At 41.9% G+C, this 8,626-nt stretch overlaps 1 long non-coding RNA gene across 2 annotated transcripts; it reads right to left on the minus strand.

Moving 5' to 3' along the window:
• Positions 1 to 2,596: 2,596 nt before the first annotated feature.
• On the minus strand, positions 2,597 to 6,004 carry LOC139584662 (uncharacterized). Of its 2 annotated transcripts, none has more exons than XR_011676803.1 (4): positions 4,712 to 6,004; positions 4,514 to 4,632; positions 4,348 to 4,421; positions 2,597 to 4,186 (listed from the first exon to the last, which is right to left on the minus strand). It is a non-coding gene; the product is annotated as an uncharacterized lncRNA (long non-coding RNA). The 2 variants fall into 2 exon arrangements; XR_011676802.1 differs by having other exon boundaries at positions 4,348 to 4,440.
• Between the last annotated feature and the right edge of the window lie 2,622 nt (positions 6,005 to 8,626).

Raw genomic sequence — 8,626 nt, forward strand, 5'->3', positions numbered from 1 at the left:
TGAGGCCCCCGTGTTTGCACCGGGGGACAGGGTCTGGCTCTCGACCCGAAACCTGCCCCTCCGCCTGCCCTGCCGGAAGCTGGGTCCGCAGTGTGTAGGGCCATTTAAAGTCCTGAGGAGAATAAACGAGGTGTGTTGTCGATTGTTACTTCCTTCGTATTATCGTATTAACCCCTCGTTTCATGTGTCTCTCCTCAGGCCGGTGGTAGCTGGTCCCATGCAGGAAGGTGAGGTTCCGGAGGTCCCTCCGCCACCTCTGGACATCGAGGGGTCCCCGGCGTACACGATACGGGCCATTCTGGACTCGAGACGCCGGGTGAGGGGCCTGCAGTACCTCGTGGATTAGGAGGGGTACGGGCCGGAGGAGAGGTGTTGGGTCCCGGTGGGGGATATATTGGATCCCACTATGCTAAGGGAGTTTCATCGCCTCCATCCGGATCGCCCTGCGCCTCGCCCCCCGGGTCGTCCCCGAGGCCGGTGTCGGCGCGCTGCGGGAGCCGCGCGTCAGGGGGGGGGGGTACTGTCACGAATACCACCGAAGGTGGCTCCCCTTCCTGTTCGGGTGGCGCTCGGCGGTCGTCGTCGCCGGTCTACTAGCTGCCACCGATCCCTTTTTCCTTTTCGTTTGTTTTTGTCTAATTGTTTTCACCTGTTCCTTGTTGGGGTTTTGGGATGGGTGTTATTTAAGTTCGTTTAGCCCGCTGGTGCGGGCTTGTTGTTATTTGACGTATGTGGTGTTTGTGTTCTGTTGGGTTTTCGCGGTCCGGTATTTTTAGTAACTATGGTTTTGGGTTTGTTGCACCTGTGTTTTGGGCTTCACCCGTGTTTGTAAACTGGTTACTTGACGAAAGGACATTAAAAGCGTTTTTCCCGTTTACCTTCTGCTCTCTGCGTCTGACTCCACACCCATCACTCTCCAGACGTTACAGGATGAGACATTCCTACCAATTAACTAGAGAACCCGTTTGGATTTAAGTATAACTGTTGTATGACTGATGCCTTTAGTGAGAGGTCTAATGCTTTAATATTTAATTTGGTCTGGCTTGCCATTCCAAATAAAATTGAATATTTTTTGTTCATATAATTTAATAAGCAGGTCACTAGGTGTAGGCAAAACATAAGCATATAGGTCAACTGTGATATGACTAAAGAGTTAATCAGGGTGATTTTTCCACAAATAGACAGGTATTTTCCTTTCCATGGTGGCAAGATCTTATCTATTTTTGCTAACTTTCTATAAAAATCTATTGGAGTGAGATCATTTCTTTCTATTGGGATTTATATACCGAGTATGTCCACATCTCCGTCAGACCATTTAATTGGTAAACTACACGGTAATGTAAAATTTGCATTTCTTTAGTGATCCAATACGTAATATGGTACATTTATCATAATTTGTTTTTAATCCGAAGAGGATTGCAAAAGTATCTAGATCCTCTATGAGGCCGTGGAGAGATTCTAATTGAGGTTGAAAACATGAATCATCAGCGTACAATGACACCTTAGTTTTAAAGCCACAGATGTCTAACCCCTTAATATTATTGTTGGATCTAATTTTAACAGCTAACATTTCGATGGCAATAATAAATAGATATGCCGATAGTGGACAACCTTGTTTTACTCCTCTAGATAGTTTAAAACTTTCTGAGATGTAGCCATTATTTACTATTTTACACCTAGGGTCACCATACATCACTTTTACCCATTGTATAAGAGATTCCCCAAAATTGAAATATTCTAGGCATTTATATATAAACTCCAGTTGTACTTTATCAAAAGCCTTTTCAAAATCAGCTATGAAAACCAGGCCTGGTGTCCCCGATATTTCATAGTATTCTATTGTTTCCAGTACTTGTCTTATAATATCTCCAATGTATCGTCCATGTAAAAAAAACTGTCTGATTAGGATGAATAATATCTGACAATACTTTTTTAATTCTATGCACCAAGCATTTTGCTAGGATTTTTTGCATCACAACACTGAAGTGTAAGAGGCCTCCAATTTTTTAAATGGACTGGATCTTTATATATACCACTTGGGTCCTGTTTCAGTAATAATGATATCAGACCTTCTTGTTGCATGTCCGATAATCTACCATTTATATAGGAGTGGTTAAAACATGCTAATAATGGTCCTCTGAGTATATCAAAAAAAGTTTGGTATACTTCCACTGGTATGCCATCCAGCCCTGGAGTTTTCCCAGCCTTAAAGGCTTTAATTGCATCAACAAGTTCCTCGTCTGTAATTTGGCCTTCACATGAGTCTTTCTGTACAGATGTTAATTTTACATTATTATTAGGAAAAAAATCCATACAATTATCTTCGGTTAGTGGAGATGAAGGAGACTGAAACGAAAACATATTCTTAAAGTACTTTACTTCCTCTTTCAAAATATCAGTTTCAATACAGTTTTTTTGGTAGCATTTCTATATTGAAGATTGAAAAAGAATTTGGTAAATTTTTCCCCATATTCCATCCAGTTCGCTTCATTTTTATAATACACTGCTCAAAAAAATAAAGGGAACACTTAAACAACACAATGTAACTCCAAGTAAATCACACTTCTGTGAAATCAAACTGTCCACTTAGGAAGCAACACTGATTGACAATAAATTTCACATGCTGTTGTGCAAATGGAATAGACAAAAGGTGGAAATTATAGGCAATTAGCAAGACACCCCCAATAAAGGAATGGTTCTGCAGGTGGTGACCACAGACCACTTCTCAGTTCCTATGCTTCCTGGCTGATGTTTTGGTCACTTTTGAATGCTGGCGGTGCTTTCACTCTAGTGGTAGCATGAGACGGAGTCTACAACCCACACAAGTGGCTCAGGTAGTGCAGTTCATCCAGGATGGCACATCAATGCGAGCTGTGGCAAAAAGGTTTGCTGTGTCTGTCAGCGTAGTGTCCAGAGCATGGGGGCGCTACCAGGAGACAGGCCAGTACATCAGGAGACGTGGAGGAGGCCGTAGGAGGGCAACAACCCAGCAGCAGGACCGCTACCTCCGCCTTTGTGCAAGGAGGTGCACTGCCAGAGCCCTGCAAAATGACCTCCAGCAGGCCACAAATGTGCATTTTCAAAATGTAGAGTTTCAATAACTCCATGGTCATGTGACCTAGTGACTTCAAACAAGGTTCAGAATGTCCACTCAGTGGACTACACATTGCACACCCTTTAGTTTGTCCATTAAAATCTCACAAATTTTAAAATAATTTTTCAAATGTAGAATTTCAATAGCTCCTTGTTCATGTGACCTAGTGACTTCAAACAAGGTTCAGAGTGTCCACTCAGTGGCCCTACACATTGCACACCCTTTAGTTTGTCTATTTTCATCTCACATGATTTTACATGAATTTTTCAAAATTTAGAATTTCAATAGCTCCTTGGTCATGTGACCTAATGTCCGCTGACTACCCTTCTATATAGCACACTCTTGTTTGTGTACTGTAAAATCACGCGGTGTAACGTACATTTTTCATAGTTTCAAATTTGCAATAGCTCCTTGGTCATGTCAATTACACACCTAAGAAGCATACAGTGGATATACACCCATATTGCATAACATCTAGTCATGCATCTTCTATATTGTTGTACGTTATTATTAGTTTGACAATTAAGGGTTTCAGTCCAGTGTTGTGTTTACCCTTTTCTTTAATATTTATCTACAATAATTGGTAGTTCTAAGTACTTATTTTCCCTGTTTAATAGGAGAGAGACGGATAATATCTCCTTTCGTTGTTAATATCAACCATAAAAGAAAAGGGCAAAGTACGAGAGTCATGCTATTAATTGTCCAAAGCAGGGATGGAGAGTGAGCTAGTGAGGTAGGCTGCAGTGGGTTTGCTGGTCAATACATACACTGAACATGTAACCAAAGTAATGGTGGCCAGTAAATCAATGAATAAAAATGTAATATTGACAAATTAAACAGAAATTGTAGACCTTTAATCTTTTCCAACATGTCAACAGACACTTATCTTCAATTAAGTATGAAACATTTCACAGTGTTAACTTTCTCCCTGGTTGATGTACATTTCAGAGCCTGTTCATGGTGGATGGGTTATAGCATACATTTTCAACAACAAAGACTGCACTTCCAGTTTGTGTTCTTTACTCTGTTGAACTCTTTTGTCTTCATTCCTAGGCACAGCACATGGAACCACCGTTGGCATAAAAAAACATTCTATCAAAACAAAACAAAGCGTAACACGTTATAAATAATATCAAACATCAATGCATTATGACGAATGACGAATTAGCCATCCATTGTATTATATCATAAATAGTCTTACATGCCATCACTGTTGTCAAAAGATTATACACATGTTAAATAAAGTTACTAACCCAGTAGGTCTTTGGGCCACATACAGGTTCTTTATCAGTGGCACACATGAAGCAGTTGTTGGCTTTGTTGAACTCTGAAATCATAACCATGAACTGTCCCACACAACTACATAAAAATAAAGAATTTACATTCTTTATTTACTTTGAATTAAATGTCATTACATACCAGACATTTTTGGTATATCCTCAGTCATTTCTTTTCGCAGTTGCTCCATGTGTTTTGGAAGGTTCCATATCAATTTGGGAGGGGATGTTGGGGAAGTTCTGTGCAACTTCCTTGGCTATCTACACCAAAAAATAGAGTTTTTGACCTAATTGTCACATAACAGCTAACCATTCATTATTGAAAATATAACTATCAAACCTGCATTACAAAGACCCCACAGCTGAAGGTGTCCTGCTGCATGGTGTGAGTTATTTCCCCTCCTTTCCACTTTATGTCCGCCCAGCTGTCTTTTCCATGGCAGGAACTTCTCATTGTGAAGTATTCTCTTTTTTATGTAAAAATAATGAAATTATGATTAGTTACAGGCAAATGAATATACAAGCAAAATTTGTATGCTGTTTTCCTTATCACTATAATCTAGTAGGAATTTATTAGTAGAGGTAATTTCATTTATGCCCCATTCTACACACAGCCTAAATTATAGGCACTGAACCATTTACAGGACAATAATAAAAGTAGCGTATAGGATTCAACCCAATCACAGAGTGAATAAATGTAGAGCGTTTGTAGACTTTAAGAAAAAAATATTATGTGACAGCTTCATCAGTACTATCTTAAAGAAAGTCATATCACAAAGATCACAGATGACAGTGCCCACCAAATCTATGACAATAGAGAATTAATTGTATGCACCAAAGTGTGTTTGTCAAAATAATATCTGAAAATGTCAGTTGTTCTATTTGCAATAGCAATTTATGATATCTGCAGTTGAGGAATATTCCATGTACCAACACTACATGTAGGACGGACCTAAGATATTCCCACATAGAGTATATTTTTATTTTTTATTTCACCTTTATTCAACCAGGTAGGCCAGTTGAGAACAAGTTCTCATTTACAACTGCGACCTGGCCAAGATAAAGCAAAGCAGTGTGACACAAACAACAGCACAGAGCTACACATGGAATAAACAAACGTACAGTCAATAACACAATACAAAAGTCTATATACAGCGTGTGCAAATGAAGTAAGATTAGGGAGGTAAGGCAATAAATAGGCCGAAGTGGCGAAATAATTACAATTTTGCAAATAAACACTGGAGTGAGATGTGCAGAAGATGAATGTGTAAGTAGAGATACTGTGGTGCAAAGGAGTAAAAAAATATATATAAATAAAATAAATAACAATATGGGGATGAGGTAGTTGGATGGGCTATTTACAGATGGGCTACGTACAGGTGCAATGATCTGTAAGCTGCTCTGATAGCTGATGCTTAAAGATAGTGAGGGAGATATGAGTCTCCAGCTTCAGTGATTTTTGCAATTCGTTCCAGTCATTGTCAGCAGAGAACTGGAAGGAAAGGCGGCCAAAGGAGGAATTGGCTTTGGGGGTGACCAGTGAAATATACCTGCTGGAGCGCGTGCTACGAGTGGGTGCTGCTATGGTGACCAGTGAGCTGAGATAAGGCGGGGCTTTACCTAGCAAGGACTTATAGATGACCTGGAGCCAGTGGGTTTGGCGACGAATATGAAGCGAGGGCCAGCCAACGAGAGCATACAGGTCGCAGTGGTGGGTAGTATATGGGGCTTTGGTGACGAAACGGATGGCAATGTGATAGACTGCATCCAATTTGCTGAGTAGAGTGTTGGAGGCTATTTGTAAATGACATTGCCGAATTCAAGGATCGGTAGGATAGTCAGTTTTACGAGGGTATGTTTGGCAGCATGAGTGAAGGATGCTTTGTTGCGAAATAGGAAGCCGATTCTAGATTTAATTTTGGATTGGAGATGCTTAATATGAGTCTGGAAGGAGAGTTTACAGTCTAACCAGACACCTAGGTATTTGTAGTTGTCCACATATTCTAAGTCAGAACCATCCAGAGTAGTGATGCTAGGCGGGTGTGCAGATGCGGGCAGCGATCGGTTGAAGAGCATGCATTTAGTTTAACTTGCATTTAAGAGCAGTTGGAGGCCACGAAAGGAGAGTTGTATGGCATTGAAGCTTGTCTGGAGGTTAGTTAACACAGTGTCCAAAGAAGGGCCAGAAATATACAGAATGGTGTTGTCTGCATAGAGGTGGATCAGATAATCACCAGCCGCAAGAGTGACATCATTGATGTATACAGAGAAAAGAGTCGGCCCGGGAATTGAACCCTGTGGCACCCCCATAGAGACTGGCAGAGGTCCGGACAACAGGCACTCCCATTTGACACACTGAACTCTATCTGAGAAATAGTTGGTGAACCAGGCGAGGCAGTCATTTGAGAACCAAGGCTGTTGAGTCTGTCGATAAGAATGCGGTGAATGACAGAGTCGAAAGCCTTGGCCAGGTCGATGGATACGGCTACACAGTATTGTCTTTTGTCGATGGCGATGTTGATATCGTTTAGGACCTTGAGCGTGGCTGAGGTGCACCCATGACCAGCTCGGAAACTAGATTGCATAGCGGAGAAGGTACGGAGGGATTCGAAATGGTCGGTGATCTGTTTGTTAACTTGGCTTTTGAAGACCTTAGAAAGGCAGGGTCGGATAGATATAGGTCTGTAACAGCTTGAGTCTAGACTGACCGCGGCAGCTTTCCAATCGTTGGGGATCTCAGACGATACGAAAGAGAGGTTGAATAGGCTAGTAATAGGGGTTGCAACAATTTTGGCAGATAATTTTAGAAAGAGAGGGTCCAGATTGTCTATCCCAGCTGATTTGTAGGGGTCCAGATTTTGCAGCTCTTTCAGAACATCAGCTATCTGGATTTGGGTGAAGGAGAAATGGGGGAGGCTTGGTCAAGTTGCTGTGGGGGGTGCAGATCTGTTGACCGGGGTAGGGGTAGCCAGGTGGAAAGCAAGGCCAGCCGTAGAAAAATGCTTATTGAAATTCTCGATAATCGTAGATCTATCGGTGGTGACATTGTTTCCTAGCCTCAGTGCAGTGGGCAGCTGGGAGGAGGTGCTCTTATTCTCCATGGACTTTACAGTGTCCCAGAACTTTTTGGAGTTTGTGCTACAGGATGCAAATTTCTGTTTAAAAAAGCTAGCCTTTGCTTTCTTAACTGCCTGTGTATATTGGTTCCTATCTTCCTTGAAAAGTTGCATATCGCCGGCCTATTCGATGCTAATGCAGTACGCCACAGGATGTTTTTGTGCTGGTCAAGGGCAGTTAGGTATGGAGTGAAACAAGGGCTATATCTGTTCCTGGTTCTACTTTTTTGAATGAGGCATGCTTATTTAGGATGGTGAGGAAAGCACTTTTAAAGAATAACCAGGCATCCTCTACTGACGGAATGAGGTCAATATATTTCCAGGAAACACGGGCCAGGTCGATTAGAAAGGCCTGCTCGCTGAAGTGTTTTAGGGAGCGTTTGACTGTGATGAGGGGTGGTCGTTTGACCGTGGACCCATTACGGACGCAGGCAATGAGGCAGTGATCGCTGAGATCCTGGTTGAAGACAGCAGAGGTGTATTTAGAGGACAGGTTGGTCAGGATGATATCTATGAGGGTGCCCGAGTTTACAGATTTGGGGTTGTACCTGGTAGGTTCCATGATAATTTGGGTGAGATTGAGGGCATCTAGCTTAGGTTATAGGACGTCCGGGGTGTTAAGCATATCCCAGTTTAGGTCACCTAACAGTACAAACTCTGAAGATAAATGGGGGGCAATTAATTCACATATGGTGTCCAGGGCACAGCTGGGGGCTGAGACTTATTTCTGGAAAGGTGGATTTTTAAAAGTAGAAGCTCGAACTGTTTGGGCACAGACCTGGATAGTATGACAGAACTGTGCAAGCTGTCTCTGCAACTCTACCCCCTTTGGCAGTTCTGTCTTGGCGGAAAATGTATACACATACATAGAGGCATTTTTCAGCTATGACTTTACCACTCAGAATCCAGAATGGATATGACAATGGGGCCAGCACAGGATGTAATACACCCTTACAACAATCTACTTTTTGATCTTCTTGACTTCTTATCTGGTAAACTGCTACTGTGTGTCAAGAAAAGAGCCCCAATTAGGGGTTAGTGTACTCCAGTAAAAAAGGTCTGGTTTAGATTAAAAGCTATTGCCCTGTGTCCCCGTTCATAGGGGCATGAGAGACTAGTCAGTGGTAGAATTGAGTTGG

This window comes from Salvelinus alpinus, chromosome 9, assembly GCF_045679555.1.
Source record: "Salvelinus alpinus chromosome 9, SLU_Salpinus.1, whole genome shotgun sequence".
NCBI classification, from domain to species: domain Eukaryota; kingdom Metazoa; phylum Chordata; class Actinopteri; order Salmoniformes; family Salmonidae; genus Salvelinus; species Salvelinus alpinus.